Consider the following 25,017-nt stretch of genomic DNA (forward strand, 5'->3'; position numbering starts at 1 on the left):
TTCTTCTTCTTCGTGTGCTTGTGTGCGCATCATTCGCCATGCCGCATGGTATAGGGTCTATATCGGCGTCCTCTATCGTGGTGCAGCTCTCGTCGCACCTTCCTCGGCGGCTGCTGCGCGCTCCGCTGAAGCACGCGGATCACGTTCGGACTCGATAAAATTGGTGGCGGCTGCTGGCTGCCAGCTTCCGACGGCATGCCCGGGCGGCGAGCACGTATTACACCGCGGGAACTGCGTGTGCCCGCCGCTCTCATTTGGCGGTCTATGTGCCTCCGATGTCGGAATTGCGAGCTTCGACACCGTACCGCCAATGTACTCCCCTGGCTCACGCGGTGCGCACTTCCCAAGCTCCTGACCCCTCTGCTTCTTTCTTTCCCCTTCGGTCCGGTTCCTCTCGGCTTGTGCTTTTTGAGTAAAAGAGCGAAACTTGTGGAAGTGCCATGTTTCGATGGCCGTGCGCATAGGGTATATACATGTACACCCCCTGCTAACCGCAGGGCAGATTGTTTCGCACCGCGCACATTTCTGCGCGTCGTTCTCCTCCCGTCCGCCACGCGATTCGATTTGTTGCTGCGCGCGGCGAAGCTTTCTCGTTTGTGCCGCGTCAGCGACGCACCTGTGGCTCAGTTGTGGAGGACGTCCTCGCGAGGCCGATGAGCAGGGCTGCGGCTTCTCTGTACGCGCAGTGCATGCTGTGTCGGCTTCGCCCCGTTTCCTCGCCGCGGCTCCGAGCGAGCAACGTCAGGCGATCGAATGTGCGAGTTTTCGAGGTCTGCTGCTGTCGTCCTGTGTCGGTTGTCAGCTTTGTGGGTTTTGTTTGTTCCGTTGTTTTACGGTCGGCCGGATGTTTGCGGCCTGAACGGGCCAGATCGAATGACTGGCCTTGCGAGTTTGTGTTTGTGTGGATTGTAGATGAAGTTGTATTCTACAAATGTGTGCGACTGGCTTTGCGGGTTTGTGTTCGCGTGGATCATAGATGAAGTTGTATTCTACAAATTTTGTGCGAGTATACCGAAATTCGCATGACTCCTCAGTGTAACCTTTTATATGTGATTCCAAATTGGTGGTATGCGAAATCATCAACCTATAAACATCTATTCTAGTGGGTTGTTGCGAATTAGTCGGGAGAACAGCGCGGTTGCTGCTTAAGTGCACCCAGTTCTCATTTCCATTGTGTATACCGCATTACGGCAGACAAGTTTAAATGTACGAGCGCGACAAGAGAAGCGTACGAGTGAAGCGGTCCTTTCACGAGAGTGCCTAATAAACGATGCTGTACAGTTATGAGGAGGTAAATGAGAAACTCTCGCATAACTGCATGATACCGCCCTTCGTAACCCGGATCGTTCTTAACGCAGCCGCATTACGCGGCTCTGTTTACGTGTACTGTAGTGGCGCTGTCGCGCTGACTAGTTTTTCTTCTTTTTTTTTTTCGGCTTTCGGCAACCGCATCTCGTAACGCACGGAAGCCAGCCAGCGCGCAGTGGCTACATTTTTTCATGCATTTTTTTGCCCTCCCTTCCTCCGCCGGAGACTTCCCCGTCTGGCGCGGTGGCCTCTTCCTTGCATGGCTGCTCGTCCTCGCTTCCAAATGCCGCGCGCTGCCCTTGGTGGCCCTCTGTGTTTGGTTTATTATAATTTTCCGTCTTGCCTCCTCGCTCCTTGGCTCGGACTTATGGGAGAGACCCTTTTGGGGCCGTGCGAATATTTACAGACGCTGGAGAAAAAAACTGGGGCCCTCGATCCTGCGAGAGCCTCTGTAGTTGGTCACCGTGTTGTGTGTACAAGCGTATGTAGGGTAATGAGGCGACCTTGCACTTCAGCGACGCCATTGTGTGGACAGTGTTATGGATGGGCTTCAGCGCCACTCTAATGGCCGGGTTAACTTTGCCATGTTGTATATTTAACAACGAAACGCACGCACAGCGCTAGGGTAGACCCATACGCATGAAAATGGTTTGCTTCGTGCATTCGAAGTTTTGTGACCTTATTCACTTCGCGACAACCGAAATAACTAAATATTTGTTCAACAGCCGATGGTTACGGCGTCCATGCATCTTGGGTAGAATGGAGCGCGCGTTCAGGATCGACACACGTATTGCTACTTTGTACTGACTCAGCAGCCTTGGTCACGAGGTTGCTAGTTCGAGTCCCTATACATGCAGTACTATGCACATGTCGGTAGAAACTGTGTCTGCGTGGCGCTGGTCGGGGGAGTCACGTATGATCTACACGCACACGCTGCCAAGGACGGTCATCCGATGTGACCCGTTCCGGCCCAAAGTCTGTAGCTTTTAATCAGTGGGATCATTGCAAATTGTATTAACTATGTTTGTGCTTGCTTTGTTTTGTTGTTGTTGTTTTTCTTTTCCCTCACCCTGCTTGGACCTGTATAATGTCTACAGTATTGAATAAAAAAAAAACAGACCCCGAATCTCGCTGAGACCCACTCGAGAAATATAAATCTTGCGCTTTGGACTCTCTTGGACTCACTCAAACTCAGGCTGATGGTTCGACCTGAGTCTGAATGAGGCCTAGTAAGTCAAATCATGAGTGATCTAGTAACGTTGAGTTCGCCTACGTAGCTATGGAACTAATGTCGTCCAAATCTAGGGCCAACACCTCATTACTTCTCAAAACGTCGTAGACGCCGACTTTTCACAAATCGTTAGAAAAATAATTGTATTGTTTACCGACACTATAGATCATTCCGCCTCATACAATGGTCATTTCCCTCGTGAACTAGAAAAAAAAACATAGTTTCAATGGATTGTATAATATTGACATGTTGACCTTTGAGGTGGTCGACACTTCACAACGAAATGCGAAAGCGATGCATACCTCGGGGGGTTGTTTTTCTGTGCACGTTAAGGTTGTTTATGGGTATTGAAGTTACTCCGGGTGGTAGTCGAAGGATGAATATTATCAGTGTAGCTGTTCTTAGTCCAGGCTTTTCTGTACACGGCGATCGGAAAACGGTACGTGCCACGACCCACGATTGCCACCACTAATCCCACTTGACTCAACCGCTTCCTTCCCCTTTATTCAAATCCCCCTTTATTCAAATCCCCCTTTATTCAAATCCCCCTTTATTCAGGTTCGACTTTATTCAGGTTCGACTTTATTCAGGTTCGACTTTATTCAGGTTCCACTTTATTCAGGTTCCACTTTATTCAGGTTCCACTTTATTCAGGTTCCACTTTATTCAGGTTCCACTTTATTCAGATCCCACTTTATTCAGATCCCACTTCACTCAAATCACACTTCAGTAAATCAGATGAAATAATCGGCAAAGTGACTGTCCAGCTTGATGTACCGAATTGCCAGTTTATCATCTTTCTTCATAGGGCTCTACGCCGCCGATATCATCTCAAGTCTCGCATCTCAGTGTTCATCACACATGTTTGTGTCTATACATGATGCATGACACCTTCTGCTTTCTAGCCCATTCCTGCATTGTTGCATATAGCAGCACGAAAAAACTAAAGCACTGAAAGACACAAAACACTGAGAGCAAAGCTGTCACTTTCGAGTGAAGGTGTCGTTTCAGCGGCTCAGGTATTTTTAGTATGGCGTGGTATGCTGCTTGCGCGTCCCATGTTCACCTCCGTATACTTGACAACATTGGGAAAAACTACCAAAAAAGAAAAGGGGGGTGCGTTTTTTTTTTCCGACGCAGTGTTGCCAGAATCAGCAGCGCCTCTTTGCAAACATGCAGAGCATGCAGGGCCGGCTTGATAACGTATTCCGCTTTAACAAATTCAAAAAAAGAATGCTTTCATAAATTCTCGCGCGATTGCGGTCTCTAATTTTAACCGTATACCAAGGCGCGCCTATTTTGCAATGCTTCGGCTGTCGCCGTGTGACCGTTTTCGATGCGCAGAGCGCATAGCAGTTGGTGGTGGCGTAGCCATAGTGTGGCACACTTAGGCTTGTGCCACCCCCCCCCCCCCCCCACTTTTTTTTCCCTTTTTTTTGTCATAGCGTACAGGAGCACCGCAATGACACTCTACCACGTCTGTCTGCACTGCCTCCACTTCAGATCAAGAATGTGGTCCCCTCCCTCCCGAAATAAATTCCTGCCCGCGCCCCTCCCTGGCTGTTAGTACCACGTGAAAACTTCGCTACGTGTCGTGTGTTTGAATTATGTCCCGTAAAAGGACCGTATGCGCGTGACTATAGTTGAGAGGTGTACACGTTCGCCCGCCAGCTCATGCCGCGTGATTGAGTTGCTTTCCTTAGCGCATAAAGTAGTCAAAACAAGTATAGGCTCCTTCGCATTGCCTTCGAGGAGTGCAGATCGACGTCGTGGTGGCCTTTAAATGCGGCCTCTCACTTTCGCTCTGCCACCGGCTGTAATTGCGCGTGTCTGCCTCCAAGACGGATGATGCTCTCCTCGTCCGCATTGCGCGGTGGCTGCGATCGGATGGTTTTAAACCGCCCATAGCGCGCTCCTCCTTTACTGCGCGCTCTGTGCGAATACGGCACGAGTGTAAGTTGGTGGCCCTGCGGGCGTTCGATTCCATTCTCGCGCAGGTCTTAATCGAAGTGTAATAGCACAGACTGGCATTGGGTTGTATAGATCACGCTTCGATATCACGCTGTACGTAACTGAAAGCGGGTTACACGTTTCTTTAAACGCGCTCCGTGGGGGCCGGTATTCCCTTGGCGGATGTGGCACAGCATGCAGCCGCTGACATCAGTGCAAATGTACAGTCGGCCACAAAATATTAGAATACGCGAGTGGTGAGCGCATGGCGAAATTGTCTGCTCTCGAGAGCGCGCACAGCTCTGAATGCACTACAGACGGCTAGTTAATATATATATATATATATATATATATATATATATATATATATATATATATATATATATATATATATATATATATATATATATATATATATATATGGCGCAGACAGCAGTTTCAGTTTTTTCGTGCACTTGGGTAGACCTATATTATTTTGTGACCGACTGCACATGCGGGTTGCAGCAGCCGTTGAAGAGGACTGCTGCGAGATATATTTACACGAATGAATGCGCACACATTTTTTTTTTCACAAATAAAATCAATCGCAGAATTCCCACACGATAAGCCAGCGCGAGGCCAGCGGTCTTTGTCGATATATCTACGGTTGTCTTTTTTTTTTATCGCCACTTTTATTTTTGTGCCTCCGAGTCTATGCATAGTTTTTAGCGCGCCTGTATGCGCTCTCAAACCATGCGTGCCGCCTCTTCCGGTTCCGTCGCTGTTATTTCCCTCGAGGGCCCGCCTTTCTCCCTGCCTTCTCCTTCGTTTTTCCCCAACGGCGTACCTGCTCTCCCTAAACTGTCGTCTCGCATTCCGTTCTTCTTCTTCCTCACCTACTTTCGAAAGCAAACAAAGCAACACATAAGTCGGCAGCGTCGGCTCTCCGCAGCGCGACGGCTGTTCGCTCGCGTGGCGCGCGCGGCGCCGCTGATCAGAAATTCAAAGCTCGCAGAAATTCAAAGCGCGCCGAGTTTCGCCACGCTGTCAAAGCCAGTCGGGCTCAACCGGCGATGCAAAAGCGCAGCCGTAACAGCGGCGCCGACGGGGCCGAAGTTCCGCGATTGGTGACGGCCGCCGTCGATCTCGGAGTCGACGTTGCGCCGCCTGCACTAGCTGCTCGCTCGCGCCGCCGCCGCCGCCAACGCCGCTTGCCGGCCAGAACGGTCGTGCGCGCCGAGCCACGAAGAACGCGCGCGCGACGCTCTTTCGTGCGGTAGTCCTTGCGGCTCAAAGACAAAGCCGCTCTGTTCCGTGGTGCTCCGGAGGCTATCCTCGTGGAATTCTGCCGCTCAAGGAGGCCGCTTCTGTGACGGGACGGATACGAGTTCATCCTTGCTCCTCCTCCTCCTCTCGTTCGAAAACTCTTTCGCCGTCTGCGCCCCACGACGCGTCCGCACGGCGGGGTCGCACGTGCCGGCCGACCTCGAGTGGGTGGTGGCGGCGGCGTGTATCGCGGTGAGTGGGGTCCTTGTTTGCGGAACGTGCGAAGCCGCTCCCGCGTGGGCCCCCTGCTCGTTCTGTCAACATATTACGCGCACGAAGTGCGCGATTCTTCTCAGCAGCGTGGTTATAAATGGAGCTGTTTGTCGCAAAAGCTCGCGTGATGCGAAATCGGATAAGAACCGGTGGCGTGGGTTTTCATTTTTTTTTCCTCTCTCTTATTTTTTGTTTTATTGTACTTGGCCTTCCGCCGTGTTGTGGTTCGCTTTTGATGCGCCACTGACCCGTCTGTGTGGGAGGAGGTGCTGCGGTTTGAAAACGCGTTAACAACACGGTTATACGATTGTATGCCTCGGTCCATTCCGTGCTGCTGAACGTTTTGTCGCTTTCTCGATGCCTTTAACAACGTCCGAAACGCTGCTAGGACTACGCTTGGACGGAACTTCGCCGTGAGAATGTCACTTTGCTTTCACGTATACCGTTACTACTCTCAACACACAAACACGGCTGCGCGCGTGGGTGTGTGTGTGTGTGTTTGTGTGTGTGCGTGCTCTGGCTTGAGGCTGCAAGGCCATTCTCACACATTTATGTACTCATCATCAAATTGTGCATGGCTGTGTACATAGTTCTAATATTGATTATTAGCGGCCTCTTTTAATCGCAAAACAATTCAGATGAAGGAGTCGCGAGCTGTTTGCGTATATCGCCGGTGTGGTACATTCTCGGACTTGATACTCTTATTATTCCTAACAGCATCGGCCACTCAGCTAGATGCAATGTTCTTGATTGCGACTTGTTCTTTATCTTTGTAACGTCCCTTCTTTTTTTTTTTTTAGTGGCGCACGAATTTTCATGTTGACAATTTTCTTGTTGCGATGAAGAGGAGGAGATCACAGTGGAGCCATCTTGTTCGAAGCGCCCGCTCGACATACTATTTCCAGTTTCCTAACGAGCTCCTCTTGTGAGTTCATCCGATCTCTTGTCTCTTAAGCCAGCGTGCGTGCTCTATTTACTCGCTTTCCACACTGTCACGTTCGACGCGCATGACGTGCCGTCCCTTTGGTCCATTTCGCAACGCCGTGTTGCGTAAAGCCGTAGTCGAGCTTGGTTTTGCAGAATATTTGTGTGATGGAACTATGGAAGATTGCGTCATCAACCACCTTCTCATTTCCGTGCCGCAGCTATGGCAAGAGTTCTTCTTTTAAGGACAGTCGAGGAAATCAACTAGTTTAGGTTATTGTTGACTAGATCCTCGCCTACTAGTGTCTGTTCTAACGCAGCGCGAAAAAACGAAATCTCGTCTGTTCCTTGCCTCTTGCTTCCCCCTTGCTCTCTCTAACTCACTCACCCATGGATTCAATCACTCAATCAGGGATTCTCTCACTAACTCATTCACTCACTCACGTGCGCATCGACACTAGCTCTTTCTCTCCCAGCACATGCACCAAACACACTACTTACACTTTCCGTATATATAGCTGCGCGTCGCGCGATTCGACAAGCCCGACCCAACGGATCAGTGCACTAAGAGACAGTCTCGAAGACGTGGGAATGTGCGCACGTGTTCTGCCCTCGCCTGAGTCATCTCTTCATCCGGTCTATAGCGTATACGCTCTCGTACCGTCCTCACTCTGAAACCAACTACTGGCTATGAGTTGTCGCTTTACTATTCTAACAGGCGTGTACCCCGCAGCGTTGCTCGCCAATGTAATGAAAATCTGTGCGTACGTGTGTGAGTGCGAAATTAATGGGCCGGATGAAGTCGCTTTGTTGATTAGGTCGGATTAAACTGATTTCATTTACCTTCCGTTCGTTTTCATTTTTTACTATTTTTGAGGTACAACAGAATGGGGAGCTGTTGAGTGAGAATGGGCTTTACATATATATCCTGAAAGATTGTTGCTTTTATCCACGTCGTCATGAGAGCTCATGAAAAGCGATGAAAAAAATAAATCAGTGCGGGACTAACATAAGGTCCTGTTGCCTGCACGTTGAGACAAGGGCATTAGCAGTGTTTCCTTCTTCTTTTCTTTTTCTTTAGAAGGAAACGAGTGGTTTGAGAAAGCAGTTTGTTGTGTAGGAATTGTGATTGCTTTATGATGTGTGATATCAATCTCGCTACATCTCTCCCTCAAAATAGAAATGTGCACATTTGTTCACGAAGCTCCTGTTGCTCTGTGTTCTGTACCGTGGCTGCTGATTCATTGTCGTTTCCTTTCGAAGTAACGAATATATTTGCAAACAACTTTACAGTTGTGTGCTTCCTTGCCTCCAAAATGGCCAATATATGGCGTCGTGCTGCTGGTGTTACTTTCCCACCAGAAATTAATATGGCGTCGTGTTGGTGTTTCTTTTTTCTAATATATATTTGCTGTCCAGCCACTTGGTTTCGCAAACGATATAAGAAACTTTATTTGAAGTCCGCCTTGTCTGCGCCCTTCCATCTGTCAACTCTCGTTGATCAGTCCCGAATTGGCAGCCGGCCTATATAGTCGTGTGAAGGCGTCACATGTTTTTTTACTTTGTGACGCTCGCTGTGTTTTTGTGAGCTAGCCACCATCCTATGCGAGGTGGCGCGCATGCCTCACTCTGTAGTTGACTGCACCCAGTACACGTTGCACCGCACTTAACCAAGCTGTTTCACAGAATATGTACATGTCGGGAGCATTGCTTACGGGAATACGCAGAGCGTGAGAAAAAGTCTGCTTTGTTCCAAGACTTGTAAAAGTTACTCGTTGTTCTAGTTGACGTGCCACGATTGCGAACAGTCTTTGCCATTCGCTGGGTCAGCGCAGGCGAGTCTATATGCAAAATGTTGCTTCGATGAACGTCCGATGTCGGCGATGTCGGTTAGCTTGCCGGCATTAAAACAACACCATATAGAACATTACTACATGATAGGCTCAGGAATATTTTTTTTCTCTCCATCGACCGCACATCCCGTAGACATCTGAAACCTGCCTGTACCTGTATGTGCTGCATCAACGTCCTCGTACCAGCACCTACAGCGCCGGTATATGTAACCCACTTGTACAGCACATCACCTGGACAGTACATCAGGGATGATGTACCGAGATAGTTGTACTGTTGGTGCGCCTGCGTTGCATGCTGTAGGGTTATTCGACGAATTTGTCTGACATTTCCCGTTATCTGAGGTAATCATGTATATTTGTGCCTTAGTTATTAGTGAATGACATGTCCACCTTTCTTGTCTCAACTAGCTTGCCGTAGGGATGCCACGAGGCCTTCGCTGAGCTAGCTACCTCGCTGTGCTACTCGCTTTAGTAATTCCGTGCGACTCGTTACAACGTCGCAGAGCTTTCGCCACTGCGTGAAGGTGTCGACGTGCGACCCATGCGTGCGTGCTGCAGGACTTTCGACTGTGACCCTCTTGGCCTTTATTTACTGCGACACGTTTATGTGACCGTCACCCGTCCTCCGCCTTTGTTCCGGAATTCCATTGCTTCACTATCGGCGTGCGGTAGAAGGTCTGGCGGGTTGTTCAGAGTGGTTCAGATGCCGTCGTCGACTATATCAGGGTGTGTGTTTTTCAAGCAATACAGATTTTTCCTGAAAAAAAAAAACTATAATGGCTAGGCACTCGTCGTCTTCGCAGCACCGAGTGCTGAGAAACAACCGGCCAATGGCGTCGAAACTAGCGCACTCGGTGCATTATTTTCCGTTTCCCCCGGCACCGTGGTAGGGATGATTCGACGATGGATCTCTGCGACCGTGCGTGATATTTTTTGAATTTTTAAAAATTAAGATCGACATAATTTAGCACGTAGAACAACTTTGCCATATAAAAGACTAGCCAATACCTGATAATAAGAAAGTCAATTCAATTATTTTTGTCAATTAATCATTCCTAAGTGATATAATAATTAGGGGTAATAACTTTCCGCCTAGGCCTGAAAATTGGCTGTGAAAACGGCAAGTACCTACCTCTTATGCGCACCACCCTAACACGCTATCTGCCTGTCTCTCTTTTTTTTGTGCGTGTGTGCGCTTTGTTTTTTGTTTGTTTTTTTGTTCTGTAGGGGGTACACGAAGGAAACATTTCCATTGGCGTGCCTTCAAAACGCTAACCCAATTCGCCGTCTTTCTGAAACTTGTTCGCTCCTCACAAACTCCATTTGCCAAGAACGGAACTTCATCGTGCGCGCGTTGAATTCTGGCCATCTCGCCCGATTTTAGCGCCCCGAAGTTGTCTAGCAACTAGCGCGCTCTTCTTCGGTCGACAGCTGCTTGCCCCCCGCGGCTGGCCGCTGTTCAATAATCCTCCTCGCGAAAGGATGGGTGCGCGTGCATCTACTTATTAAACGCGGCCTGCGAGCCTCGAGATATCGGTGATACACGGTATATATATACACTCTCTCGCCCTGTATAGCGTATAATCCGACTTGTCGGCTGCGCGCAAACTTCTCGCGCCGTGGGCCTTCAACGACCGCGTCGACTCCCGTACGTACGCGCGCATTCTTAAATAGGAAGGGAGTGAGGAAGGCGTACAGAGAGGGCGTTGTCGGCTTATATACGCCCGTAGAAAGCGTGCGTGGAGCGCATATCTAGAGGCGCACAATTATGGATATGCGAATGTGCGGGGCCGACGACTGCTGTTCCGGTCGCCGTAATTTCTCCTGACCGCCGCCGCCTGCGTTGTTCAGTCGTTGGGGTGATCAAAGCCAGCCGAGCTATAGAAGCAACCCCCCACCTCCACTCCCCAGCCACCGTTGTGAAGAAGGATGTGCGATCCGTGGCTTCTGCTTTGCGGAGAGGAACTCTCTCTCCTTCTCCTTCTCTCAGCTGTGGCACACGCGCTTATTATCGGCTATAGCACGCACGCACGATCGGGGCGTAGAGCAGAACGATTGGTTTCGGCCTCATTAATCGATCCGTCATTGGCACCCAGAGCCAACCCCCCCCCCCCCCTTGCATTGCCGATTCCATGCGATCGCCCGTATTGCGCGCGGAGTGTTTCCTGTGTCACTTTTACTTTTTTCTTGCTCTTTTTTTATCTTTCTCTTCTCTGCATCGTCTGTCTGGGTCATCGTGCAGAAGTGAGAAAAAGAAGTCGTATTAATCTCGTCTCCTAATGAAGTGGTCCCGTAATTCATTTCGTAGCGTTGCCGAAACCGAAGGCGTCCATTAACGGAATAGTTTTCTCGTTTGAAATTGCGTGCCTCATTGGTCTCCCGTGCTTCAGCGTATAGTGTTTTAAAGGAGAGCGCCACGGATCCGTCTTGAGTAGGTGGTGCGACATTTTGAGTCGGTGAGTGGTACCGTGTTTTTGTGTGGCGTATACGGTTCGTTCGGTCGATATACCCGATCGATCGTTTTTTATTAGAGAGGGCTTTTTGAAGGCCTGCTGTATAGAGATAGGTACAGTACAGAAAATGCCGGTCAAGTTATAAAAAAATAAACCATTTTTATTGATATTGAGTAGAGAAAGTGTTGTTACAGCACAAGTTACTCCTACGTTAACCAACACCGGCTTATATTTAGCCATTATATTTCCTGCCCTAACACACGCAAAAAAAAGCGGGGGTGGAGGACAGAACGCGTGATGTATTTATATCGCATGTTCATTACGAATTTGCATGACTACGAGCTGTGGCAGCAGTGTATACGCACGCTTTTTTGTAGGCATAAATCAACATAACTGCCATAAGCTGTATACATGCCTCAGTTGCTTTCTGCACAGGTGGACGCCAGCGCCATGGCTGTGTTGTTTAACAATTTGCGTGTTTGCTTGCAAATATCCCAAGAAAACGTCTCGCTTGTGACACACCCACCGGCGCTGCGCAGCTTTAGGATACCGTGCGCTGCGTGTAAATGTTTTCAGTTTTGTCATATGCCCTCCCTGCATGATGAGCTTACGGGAGAAGATTCGCGCGGAATTTTAATGGGGGGAAAAAATTGACACGGCCCCTACGACGAGCACGCATCGCATGCGCAGTGAGTCGGTCGGTCGGTCATCCACGCGCGACACATGTCAATCCTGTATACAACGTTCACGCACCGCGGCCTTGGGTCCTGTCCAGGAATGCGACGGCGAGCAGCTGTCGCGTGTCATTCCGCGAACCTCGGGGTTCCGACGGACGTGACCTGCTGCCTTGTGCGAGGCAGTGACGCGCCGTAGATTCGAACCGCCGCCGGACGGTTACGCTGTGCACCAGAATAGTTTTTTCTTGATTATTATTATTATTATTATTATTATTATTATTATTATTATTATTATTATTATTATTATTATTATTATTAAATCGCACAGAGCGGCTCAAGGGCATGAGATGCTTTTGAGGTGAAAGAGTGACATGTTCGCCTATCTATCTATCTATCTATCTATCTATCTATCTATCTATCTATCTATCTATCTATTCATGTATCTATCTATCTAATCTAATCTAATCTTGCAAGCGTCGATTTGCTTGTTTTCTAATTCGCCATCAGTCTAGATGCAGAAGTGCTAGGAAAACGCTCGCCAGAGTGCAGCATCAGTGTACACGGCCAGCTTAACGCGCTGCATACACAATACAACCACCCTCTTCAGTGCTGTGATCCGGCCATCTTTATAATTAGTCTTATGCACAGTATAGTAAGTCATAGAGTTCCTGTATATATGGAAGACTATGCCGAATGGAGTTTAAGTAACTGTTATAGGTATGCTCCAGTTTACAAGAAACCTCTCGAGCATTCCTCGCCATATATATCTGCGTGAAAGCGTTGCATTAGATGTATATCCCTGAATAACGGATGACGGCAATAACGTGCCCCCGAGGCCCGTATATATATATATATATATCGTATTACTTGTTTTATCCCCTCTTTCCGAACGCAGCCTTGATTCAGCCTTCGATTTGGAGACTCCAAGGAAATCCTATCTCCGCATATCGGAGACTGTTACGGCGTGCGCAGGAACACTGTATACGACTACAAAAGGCCCTGGGATAGAGCCACGGGGTGGTATATATATACCTTCTTTCTATGCTATACTGGAAGGCACTTCACGTTCCGCTCTATACATGCAGCCTTGAAGGAAGGGCTATTGCGGGTTGCAGTGATAGAGCACGGCAGGGGCTCCTTTTGAAGTCGTGCGCGAAATGTTGTTCGATGTCTCTCCTCCTTGTTTTCTTCTTTTTTGCACTGCCCTTCCCCTTTCCAAGTTGTGGTCTGAACAAGCTTTCCGATTTTAAAGAGAGAGAAAGAAAAAAAATTGTGTGAATGAGAGTTCGATTCCCTGTAGAACGGTGGCCGGACAATGGCTTCGGGCGGTGGTCGAGGGAATGCGGTCGGCACGCCGCTCTGCGCTCATTGCTCTCTCTGACCTGCGGCTGCTGCCAAGGTTGCGGCACAGCTTGCTTCTCTTTCTCTCTCCCCCTTTCCTCCCCTCTTGCGACTGTGCGCGCGCCTCTCGAGTGAACGAGTATGTGGCAGACAATTCTCTCTCGCCATCTATAGCTGCCTGCCTCACATATAAACACCTATAGGGTGCGAAATTGCGAAACTGCGAACTTTTTTTTTTCGGTTTTGTACAGCGCCATTCAATTTGAAAGTGTTTTGGCGAGTGTGGAATGTTTCGTCACCGAGTTGAATCGGCGCTGCAGTAGGGAGAAGCGAGATACTTATCTTAAATAGATCAATTAAGCGACGTGTTGCGCCATACTGTCTGCCGCGAGCATTTTTGTTGGGTAAAACATTATCGGCAGGCGTAGTAGGCTAAAGGGTGGTGCTGGCTCGGGTGTTTCAGCGATTTTTCACATGTGTAACGCACACACGCACACAGATGTCTGGCTATATCTCGCCGAATCGGACCCTGGCTAGAGCCTTAGTAGTTTGTGGTGACAGTATTAATAGTAGTACATTGTGTGGTTTTTCAAAAAAAAATATAGAATGTTCTAGTGCACATTGCTATAAGCAGTCTATCTGCAAGGCCGGCTTGCATCCCGATCGTCCTAGCGTGACACTCGCTTTACTTGCCTCAAATGGGCGCAATGCAGATTTGGAAGGATCTGAGTGCACTTTTCCTCACAGCTGGAGGTGTGCTACCTTAAAAACAGTTACTTACACCCTTTGTGGAGTCTTTCTTTCACGCGATAGCCGCCATCTTGAGTTGTTCCTGACTTCAATATCTTGAAAAATCTTTATTGAAAGTCTCGAAAGTCCTTATTTGTCTTCGTTTATCGTGGCGAGTGTGTTGTAACGCCTTACTTAATGATCTGCGAGACACCGGCGTTCCCAATTCGCGGTGCCGCGCCCGTTCCCGAGGTTTTCCCTTCGTGCTCTTTCGCTTATCGCGAATCGAGCGTGTAAAGGTGTGGCTGCAGACCTCCTTCACTGTTACACATTGCGATGTGTCCATTTAAGCAGCTGTGCCAAGCGGCCGATATAACGATGTGTGCCCCGACCCTCGTCTCGCCAGCGTCGCAAATCCAGTTTGAGCGCCAAGGTCGACGAATAATCAAAAATAAAATACTGAAAAAGACTGCGTGGGGTGTTGCCTTTCTCTGCAGCTGTGAAAAAATCTAGCCGAGCGAGCAGCATATTGGAACGTGGCTAACGTCTCACTCGGCCGCGTCAACCTGCTAATTTCGGCGTCCGCGAGCGTGTGCATGATTACCGCGTTGCCCCCCCCCCCCCCCCACCGCCCTGCGAGTAAAAGGGCACGCGAACAAAGGCGACCTGCTTGTGGGCGGGCAGCCGTTCGGCCATATGGAGCAAATTGCCGGCTACGTGAACGCTGCCGAGGCATGCACTCGCGCCAATGCAAGAAAGACTCGCGGTTGTTTTGCTCTTGCACGCTGCTGTCCGCTCCGTTGACTCCGTGCGACCCGTACGACGCGAATGTATACGAGGGCAGATCACTATGCCCCGTTCCAGGAGAGTGCAATTTTAGCCCTCCCGTTTTGTTGTGGTTTGACCCGTTAGTTCGGCGATGTCTTGCCTATGTGGTGTGATCGCGCTGTGACTCGCTAGCTCGCTCGAAACGTGCTTCGTTTGTCTAATAATTTTGTACCGAATTGTCATTTTGGCTCTTACGAATCGGGGCTCCTTTCCGCTGCAGCACGTCCCAAACAAGGACGACACAGAACGTGTGCATAACGGCAAATACATGTGCAATTCAGTAATTACGGCGCGTATACATGGGCATCGCGTGCACCAGCCGGCATCACTTCTCGTAGGTACACGGGCTCATGTTAACTTGACTCCTGGGATAAGTGACCCGTTGCAAATTAAAAAAAAAAGACATTTTAATGCAATTAGAACTACTTTTTTTAGCTGTAATAAGTGTGTGAAGTTAAGAGACAATCAATGTACATCGAGAAGAGAACGTACTCTTCTGTCTAAGAGGCTAAGAACTTTTACAAGAAATGAAAGCGATATCTAGTTCGCAGTCCCTTTGTGTACCTCTGATTGATATGTGGGGTTTAACGTCCCAAAACCACCATACGATTATGAGAGACGCCGTAGTGGAAGGCTCCGGAAATTTCGACCACCTGGGGTTCTTCAACGTGCGCCCAAATCTGAGCACACGGGCCTACAACGTTTCCGCCTCCATCGGAAACGCAGCCGCCGCTGCCGGGATTCGGTCCCGCGACCTGCGGGTCAGCTGCCGAGTACCTTAGCCACTAGACCACCGCGGCTGGGCCTTTGTGTACCTCTCTTGGTGGATAAAAACTGAAAGAGCACCGGCGTTTTCCATTCAAGAAGTGGGTGTAATGACACAGCATCCATCTACGCAGTATATTGGCAATATATCGGTAACGGGAAAGCTCATTTCTGAAAATAAATTCGGTAATACCTGTCGCACCTGTTGCTCGTTCAGTCGTCTTTCGCTCGTGCTAGTGGCGGTATAAATGCGCGAAGAAATCGCATGTTGCCGGAAGCGGGTGCTCTCGCTACAGTACTGCATCGGGTCCCCCTCCCGCCATTGCCGAGGCCGCTCGTGTGCCCCCCGCTCCCCTCTGGCGCGTCAAAGCCCTCTCCCCCTCTTTCCGACAGGCATGGCGAGCGGGGTATTGAGTGGCCGCTGGGCGGAATCGCACGATTTGGGGGAGTTCGTGACTGGCGACTTGGCCCGGCATGGCCCTGCGGTCCATTTGGCGAGCGCCGTGAACATGCGCAGCGTGTTGGTAGCAGCCAGCAAGCGGACTGCTGTTTCTGCTCTTGTTTTTTTTGTGTTTTTTGTTTTTTTGGTCGCGTATGTGTACGTTGTACGCAGCCATCGCCGCAGTGGCCGGGTACCTTGACCCCTGCGTGCTCCTGCGCTCGTCTGGGGAAGCCCCGCGGTTCCTTAAAAAAAGCCGTGCCTCCGCGGCCAGCCTGTATACACGTGTGTACGCCGTGCGTAACGATCGCGTACGCCGTGCCGGAATGCACTACAACCCTGTCTTGTCTGTTTGCTAAGCGCTGTCCGTACAGGCCATTTTGCAAGTTCTTCCGACCGAGCGGACAACAATCGTCGTATTTAGCGCAAACGATGTATGTATAAGCGCATCTTTCTGTGGCAAAGAAGAAGTATAGCTTAATGAAGCATGCTGTTTGGCGGATAGTTGTTCGTACTGTGCAAACGGCAATAACGCAGCGCGAGGCGAAGAACTCGTACCTCTTGTCTCTTCGCCTCGATTTACGTTGTTACCTTTTGTGCAACAAAGAAGCAGCTGCAAACCAAAAACGCCCACGAGAGTGCTCTCAGAAAAGTTGTTCTCGCTCATTTGTGTAAGTTCAGGAAGGGAAAACGTGTGCACGCTGTTTCGGAGAGCAAAGTAAGGCTAATTATCCTACAGAATGTTTAGTTTGACCGATCGTTACGCTTATCTATCTCGCTTTAATGGAAAGGGCGAAACCTCTGCACACGCTCCATTTATTCAAGGCAGCAAAGGTGTACCCCGTGCTTAAAAGTTAAGGCAACCCATTTGTGAACGTTAGGGCTCGGCTTTCTCGGCTCCACCGGTTGCGACAAACGATTCATGTGCTGCCACCAAACAGGGTGAACCGTAAAAATACTCATTGGCTGTGTATTTGTTTCTCGATGAGATATTGCCACGCCGAGCCCTTAGTGGAAAGTATTGAGGAAGAGTGGCTCAGCCTCTCCCTCGAAGTGTCTCTCTCGCCTTGTACGCGCACTCTCAGCCACACGGCGTGCTCTCCTCTGCAGCCACCGTTACTTCGCTTTGAGGCCTCGCTCTTGTATACGGATAGGGGTGACCCTGGCGTCCCTCCATTACATTCTGGCGGCTCATCCTTTCATCAAGCCGCGGCGCCCCGAAGGCCGCCAGATAATCCGCCGACTTGGCGCACGTGATTCTCGACCTGCGGGTGGAAGCGTGCGGCGTCGCTCGACGGCCCCGGCATTGTTCTCGTTCGAGTAGGGGGTCGGTCGGCGTCGGAATTCCATTCCTTCTCGCGATTGTGAGCATGCTCGGGAGTGTAGCGGCAGCCGTGACGGCGGCAGCGCTGGCTCCCGCTTGAATCGTTTCTTTCGCGTGCGCAGTCGTCCGGTGTGCTGACGGGCCACCCGACACTCCGGCGGTCTCCTACAGTGTGGAGGGCGTAAAAGCGGGGATGCTGGTGGAGGGAAGGGTGCACGCGAGCGATCGCCGTCGCGTTTTCATAGCGGAAGCCGGGGGGGTAACGTGTGGAGCGACTGGTATAGCGGAGGCGCTGCCGCCTCCGGGGCTCATCAAATAGCGTCCTGCTTTGGTATACGGTCGCCGTTGCCAGTTAGATGACGACGCGCGCGCCGTCCTGCATGTGCCTCCCGAGCAGCGGCCGTTGTTATTTCGCGCTCTAAACTTCCACCCCTCTGCGGGGACTACTCCGCTGGCAGAATGTTGGCAACTTCGGGGCATTGATCGAACGCCCCTTCAGTTCGAGTTCCCGCGAGAGTTCTGCTTTCTGTCATTTATTTGCACAAAAGTTCTCTGGTAACTCTCGAAATTCGATGGAAGTGCCCTCGCAAGAAGCCCCCCCCCCCCCCCAAAAAAAAAAAGAGCCCATCTTTATTTTTGCACGTACATGGTACCCCCTTCCTCCCTCTCTCGTATATTATTTTAGCAACGAGAATGTGGTAATTATAATGCCCGCCGCGATGGTCTAGTGGCTAAGGTACTCGAGCTGCCTACCCGCAGGTCGTGGCATCGAATTCCGGTCGCGGCGGCTTCATTTTCGGGCGAAAATGCTGTGGGCCCGTGTGAGAATTCCCAGGTGGTCGAAATTTTCGGAGCCCTCAACTATGGCGTCTCTCACAGTGTTTTGGTGGTTTTGGGACGTTAAACCCCATATCTCATGATGTGGTTATTAAAAATGTGAAACGTTTCTTATTGTTCTAAAGCTTTGTTTTGTTTTCCTATCCAAGGCGGACATCGTCATATATGCACTGTTCTGGTGTAACCCGCCACAGACTGGGAATTAACATCGTGCTTATTTGGGTGTTGTGGCGTTTTACTCATTTGTCCGCGATCAAACGGACAATCTCATTGTAGTATGTTCTTGTGTGCGTGTCCGTGTGTGTGCGTGCGTGCGTGTGTGTGTGTGTTGTGTGTGTGTTGTGTGTGTGTGTGTGTGTGTGTGTGTGTGTGTGTGTGTGTGTGTGTGTGTGTGTGTGTGTGTGTGTGTGTGTGTGTGTGTGTGTGTGTGTGTGTGTGTGTGTGTGTGTGTGTGTGTGTGTGTGTGTGTGTGTGTGTGTGTGTGTGTGTGTGTGTGTGTGTGTGTGTGTGTGTGTGTGTGTGTGTGAATTGTCATTCGTTCCCATTCAACACACATTGCGGGAGCTGTTCATATCGGTACTGTGCGTCTATACACGGAATGAATGTTTTCATGCGCAATCTTTAATAAGTGGCGAATGTAAGTTCTGTTCCAAGTTTGTACAAGCAGTGCAGTCTGTTCAATCTTGAGACAACGGCACTGGAGGACGTCAGCAAACTTGGAACGACGACACGAAAACGGCGACCCTTTGCGTTTGGGCCTGTATACAAAAAAAAAAAAATAGCGCTTGGAATATTCCCACCGCTTGTTAGTTGGTAATTTCTTTTTTTTTAGCTGTATGCTTGTAGCGGGCAGTACCGAATGAATGTTTTAATGCGAGCGTTCATTCTAAGCCTGTTTAACGCATTGTTCAGTCAATTTCCTTTGAAGTTATATGATGCGAATTTAATGAATTGATTGGTGTAAGATATATATATATATATATATATATATATATATATATATATATATATATATATATATATATATATATATATATATATATATATATATGGTCCATAACGTGCGTATTTCCCTAGACGCCGCCCAGAAACATCTATCTTGTGCTGACATTAAAATAAATCATTGTCAGGCAAAATATTGCGTTACAAATGCAACAATTCGCAATGATTGTGCATTAGCGCAGAATGCTATTGCCTTTACGCGGTCTTTCCTTTTGCTCTCCCTCTCTTTATATCAGAAAAAAAAAATAGGTTGAATCATCGGTTGGTACATCTCAACCGTTAAACCGTACTATAATTCCGCACAAGAACATGCGATGCTGCGAGCGACTTGAATGCGAGAAACACCGTTAATGCGGAATAAATTTAATGTGCAGTAGCAGTTGTCTTCTTGGCCACATTTGTTTTCTTTTCGTTATTGTTTGCGTTATTCCTTATTATTAGTAGTGTTTGCCTTATCTGGTTTCTTTGTCTTTTTTTGTAAAATCGAGTTTGTAAGGTTCATTCGTTGCCGTTGCTAATCCCTCGTTGTTCATGATGCAGTAGGGGCGTAGCCAGGATTTCGTTACGGTAGTAGAGTGTCAGCACCCTACTCAGGCCTCATCCTTGTGTACAGTGTTGTAAAGGATTTCGGAAACGGGGCACTTAGTTTCTTCCTTGGCTACGCGAATGGTCTTATGAAGATAGTTATAGCGCGAGAACAAAATGACGACACAGAGACAAGAAGGACAGGAAAGACACTTGTCTCTGTGTCGTCGTTTTGTTCTCGCGCTATAACTATCGTCATGCCATACCAACTAGCCCAAGCTGCCACACTTCTAAGGTCTTATGAAGGTGCAATTCATTTCTGTCCCCCAGCAACCACGGTCATTCATCCGGCCTTCGCGTTGCTTCGCGTGTTGCGCACTCCCCTGCCAAGTTTCCCGCGCTTTGCACCCCGTTCCATTTGTCACTAACCGGAGGCGCGGCATGTCAGCGATATTCTTTCAGACGTTGCTGTAATGAGGCCATTGTTTCTTTGTTGTTGTTGTTGCATCGAGGCGCGTCTGCCTACAATTAGAGCTCTTACGATGAGACGCGTTATTCGTAACGCCGGTCAACACCTTCTTTCTCTCCCATCGTGGTTACCGCCCGTTCCAGAAAAGCAACAGTCAAGCCTTGCCTATTGTTGCGCCTTTGGGTAGCGTGGTGCGGACTCGGGCCATCCGAGTCCCCGGAGAGGACGAGTAGAGAAGCCGGAGAAGGAGAAAAAAATGTTTATATACAGTATTTACATGGTAGCGTGGTACAACATGAAAAGAGAATCACACACGAGCGCCTCTGCGCTAGCGTTTTTATACATCGTCCGCCTTCCCAAGATCCCTTGCAAAGAAAATTTATGCGCAGGATACTCCAATGAGATCGTCGTCTTCCTCTCCGTCCCCGAAGAGGGAAAGCCAAACACCGCCTCCCTCTGAACCTAGGAAAGGGGGCAAGACATGCCCAGTTCGCTGTTTGGTGAGGGAGACCCCACGCGCCAGCGTGGCACCACAGTGAGATGACGTGGAATCCCATGCGCAAAGTCGCTCCCTGATGCAGCCAGGTTGACTCAAGCAAGGCAGAATACCCCGTACAGCTGCTGGGTCGACGCTGCTTCGGAGTGTTGCTCTCGGCGGCTGACAAAAGCTTGGCCAACGACTTTTGTGTCAAGAGGAGCCGGCGACGTGGTTTTTCCAGATTGTCCGCGTCCGTCGCCGTCCCGGTGCAGGGTTGACTCATCAACAGCTGCCAGGTGCCAGCAGGCCGCGAAGACCACGTGGAACTTGGGCGAGGCACAACACTATACAATAAACCACGTATTTAGCGCGACAGTACAAAACAGAAGCTAGAAAAAGGCGTCCCCGACTCGCGTGTGAGGATCCATTAGGTTCGTGTCATCGTAGCGCTCCTCCTTTTCCTTTCCTCCCTCCTGGCCAGCCGAAACCATTATTTTTTTTTTGTTCTGTAGGTTGCCTCGGCTGCTCTTGTCCACCGCCGAAACGACGCCGATTAAAAGGCAGCCGGTGCCGCGACAATGGCCTAATTGTTGCCGTGTTGAGAGGCTGTGGGGGTGAGCATGTGACGTTGCTTAAACCTGAATGCGTCTTTTCTTTTTTCAAGACGCGTGAAAGAAAAACAAACAAACAAAAAACAAGTGCACGAAGTCCCCGCACTGACGCTCCGCGGATAACGTGATCCCGACGGTCGTACGCGCGCTTGCTTTTTTTTCTTTTTTTGTAACTTCTCTCGGGATGACACTTGTAGCTGCTGCACGGATGCCCAGCATTGGCGGTGACGTTTGACGAGCGTATATAGAAATTCTTGGCGCGTTTTGCGCGTGCCTCTCTCTAGGTATCTCGTTATCACGACCCGCTGCCTACGTATGTGCGGCTGTGTTTGTTTTCTTTTTTTCTTTCTGGCATTGGAATCTCGAGAGAGTTGCCCTTTATGCCCCTTTCGCCCGTTTCTTTTATTTATGTGTTGTTTTCGACCTGTTGCTGCTGTCGCGCTGAACCCTCGACGGAGGGGTTTATCTCCGGACAGCAATACGCACCTTGCGACAGTTCTTGCTCGATTTATTTATCGCCGTTCTTTCTGTTTGCTCGTTCCAGAGTGGCTCTATTCCGTCGTGGGTGTACAATGCGCTAAGGATCCGCATGGCAGCCTGTCTTCAACGGCTATCTTGCGTAAGTACTTCCCTCTCTGTTCACTTCAGCACGTTACGCTGCAACGGCAGGCGCACGTGGGAACTGAGGACTACCACAGTAAATCGATCAGCTAGTGTATGAAACCTTGAGAACAGCCGCGGTGGGCCTGACTGCTGACCCAAAAGTCGCGGTATCGAATCCCGGCTGCGATGTTTCGCTGTTAGCAAAGTACAAAAGCAAGTGTGTCTCTAAAAACCTTTCTGTTTGCGGTCCTGCATGCGTATGCCTGAGAGGGCACGCATGCATTCGTGGTGTTCGGATATGGTGTTCTTGCGTATATTTGTCCAGATAGAAGCTAACCTTCGTGCTGTAGCCGATGTACGGACGTCTAAATTGATTTCGCGGAACCGAATGGCGACCAATGTGTCTCGTGCGCGCCGAAGGGTTTTTGGCTAGACCCTTTATTTGCGGATCGCATGCCGTACGCGAACGATTCAGCAGGAGTATTCAGTTCGATTTGAATCCACTACTCGCTTTTCGTGCGAGTACACCTTAACGCGGGCTCTTCGTACAGCCTCGACCTTGCTTTGTGTCCATCGCATTCGAACATGCACGAACACACAAAGTGATGAGTGGCTAGAATCCTAGCTGCGTTGTGCGACCGCACGGGCATCGACGCCAGCGCTCGCGGCAACAGCTGAGGCTGACGGCGCGTGCATTGTGTTGTTGTGCGCCTGTCTCTCCCCGTCATCGTCGCGACTGCTCCTGTGCGGGCGCGATCACAACACTGCGAGTGTTGTTCGCTAGTGCGCATATTAAGCAAAGTGGACCACCCGCTGTGCGTGTCACTTTTGTTCTTTTTTTTTCTTTCTCGTCGCTCAGGACATGAAGGCAAATGGGTGGGGGGACGCTCGTGGGAGCTGACGATGATGGCCCTTGTCGCTGCTTTTTCGCTTACATAAAAGACGCGGTCTTGATCGACTCTCGCACGGCATCTCACTGCGGCGCACGACACGACTGGAGGAGGGGCATAATGCCTAACCTGCCAGCTTCCAACACTCCGCTACACCTTCCTTCCTCACCTCCCGGCGGGATCACCGACCAACTCCTTTAGCGGACGTCGCTTCGGTACTGCTTTCACGAGAGCGCGGTAAAACACAGCCAGCGACGACAACGGCGGCTGCTGGAGAAGTGCGACGCGCCTGCCGATGGCGTGATGAGAAGCGCGGCCAGCGCCCCTAAGTTGCGCCAGCCTACCGACGCTTGGCTCGCCTCCTCCGCCACAATCGCGTGCACTCAAGAGGACCTAGCGCCTCGGACCCCCCTCCGCCTTCCGCACTTTTGTCGCCTTCGCGTGTCCGCAGCTGTCGAGGATGGATGGCCTGGTGCTCGATCCCAGAGCGCCGTCGTGGCGTATAGGGCACGTTTGGTCTTTCCCTCTCCTCATGGAAAGCGCTGTCGGCCCGCGTGTATTTGTTGTTGCTTTTGCTCGTGCAACTGTTTGTTGTGGCTTCCCTTTTCGGGCCTGCAGAAAAGCAGAATGGCGAAATCACGGTGCGAGGAGCACAGTATGCAAATGTTGACAAAGTCGTGTAAATGACAGTGGTAGAAGGGCGGAGGGGGGGGATGTTTCCCGACCCTGAATCATTTCAATTTTCCATCTGTGAAACGCCTACACAAACATGCGTAAAGAACGGTTACCCGTAACCCCCCCCCTCCCCCCTGCCCTACTCCCTACTGGTAAATAACTAGTTTTCAGGGGCTACATTATTATCTTCCCTCCTTTTCTCACCTTTCCCATTAGTTCCCTGTCCAACCCATACCTCCGCGGTGTAGAGTTGTGCAGCCCACAGAGAGGAGAAATATGGCAACAAGGAAGATTTTCTAATACTTTGCAAAGCGGCAACAGCCTACATTGCATAGGTGCCCATCAGTTTCGTTGTCTCTTTAGTATTGGGCCTCGAGTGCAAGCTATGCTGATTTCATTTCCTTTACTGTTTTCTTTTTTAAATAAATGTTTCAATCGCTGATTCACTTTATATGAGCTTACAGAAAATACGTCTTGGGGCACAAGCCATCTTGTTTCTTCGTAATAGGGAATCTATGCCACAGGTCACTAGGATGTCCTCCTTCTTTCTGTAGTGATCAAAAAATAAATAAATGTAGCGTCTATAGCCTTCTGATAAGCTATTGTGGGTTTTATCTGTAGAATTCTTGGCGTTTGCTCTTTGTCTGATAAGGAACCTGCCTAGCCAGGCATCACAGGTTGAGGTGCCGCTCTTTAGAGTGGCCTGCGTAGGTACTTTGTGTGGTTACGAGGGGAGGCTAGTGGTGACCATATTGTGAGAGTCTTCTTGATTTGCTTCTCTGGTGCTGCGAAGATGGGAGGTTTCCTTTGGTACTGTATGTCGTCCTTTTACCACTCTTGATGTCCTAGTAGTCATATATTCATGCTGCAGTTTGTTCTAACTAATGTTGATAATAGTGCCCTTGCGTAACATCGTCACTCCTCTGCTTTATATGCACTTTCAACTGCTTTTTCTTTTGGCAGCAAGAAAGCTGAAAACTCTCAGCGTACACATATTACTAATCTACTCTGTTGGATCATAATCACTTCCATTATAATTTTTTTTTACGATGTGTACATCTCTGAGGGCTGGCAATTTCACATATAGTAACACAGCTATGCTTTTTAAGAGAGTCGGTGTGCCATTTTATTCTGCATTATAGTCTGAACAGATGAACAACTACTGTGCTAGAAAACATGCTTTTGCTTTCACATATATTAAAACAATGATTACGTGTTAGTCATTGTTACTTATAGCGCTCTAAAATAATCAAAGCTCTAGTGTTTGTGGCACTTCAGAAGTACAGGAAGTATTTAAAGCCACTTTATAGGAATGCTACACATGTCCTGCACAGTTGACAGGAGCTGAGAACAACCCTAATGCAATGTCATTTATTTTCTAATGTTATGTATGAGTGTTATTTATGGCAAAGATTATCTTGGCTTTTTTAAAAGTCTACCTTAAAGTTGCAAAATTTTATGTCAGAATGCAGGTTTTTTTTTCTTTTAGGGTTTCTTAGCGTATGGTATGCTAATAAAAAAAAAATTCATGAGCCCTTGTCTTAATGAGGAAATGGTGGCAAGGAGAGCTTGGCATTGGCGCGCCTG

At 49.3% G+C, this 25,017-nt stretch overlaps 1 long non-coding RNA gene across 2 annotated transcripts in view; it reads right to left on the bottom strand.

The window, feature by feature from the left end:
- Positions 1 to 25,017, bottom strand: part of LOC142776154 (uncharacterized) — a 32,196-nt gene that overhangs the window by 3,277 nt on the left and 3,902 nt on the right. Inside the window, exon 3 of one of the 2 annotated variants that reach the window (XR_012887353.1) lies at positions 21,825 to 23,367. The exons of the other annotated variant lie outside the window; for it this stretch is intronic. This is a non-coding gene — a long non-coding RNA (uncharacterized LOC142776154). Of the gene's footprint in view, positions 1 to 21,824; positions 23,368 to 25,017 lie in introns of those variants that run through there. 2 annotated transcript variants of the gene reach the window in all.

This window comes from Rhipicephalus microplus, chromosome 2, assembly GCF_043290135.1.
Source record: "Rhipicephalus microplus isolate Deutch F79 chromosome 2, USDA_Rmic, whole genome shotgun sequence".
Classification (NCBI taxonomy): domain Eukaryota; kingdom Metazoa; phylum Arthropoda; class Arachnida; order Ixodida; family Ixodidae; genus Rhipicephalus; species Rhipicephalus microplus.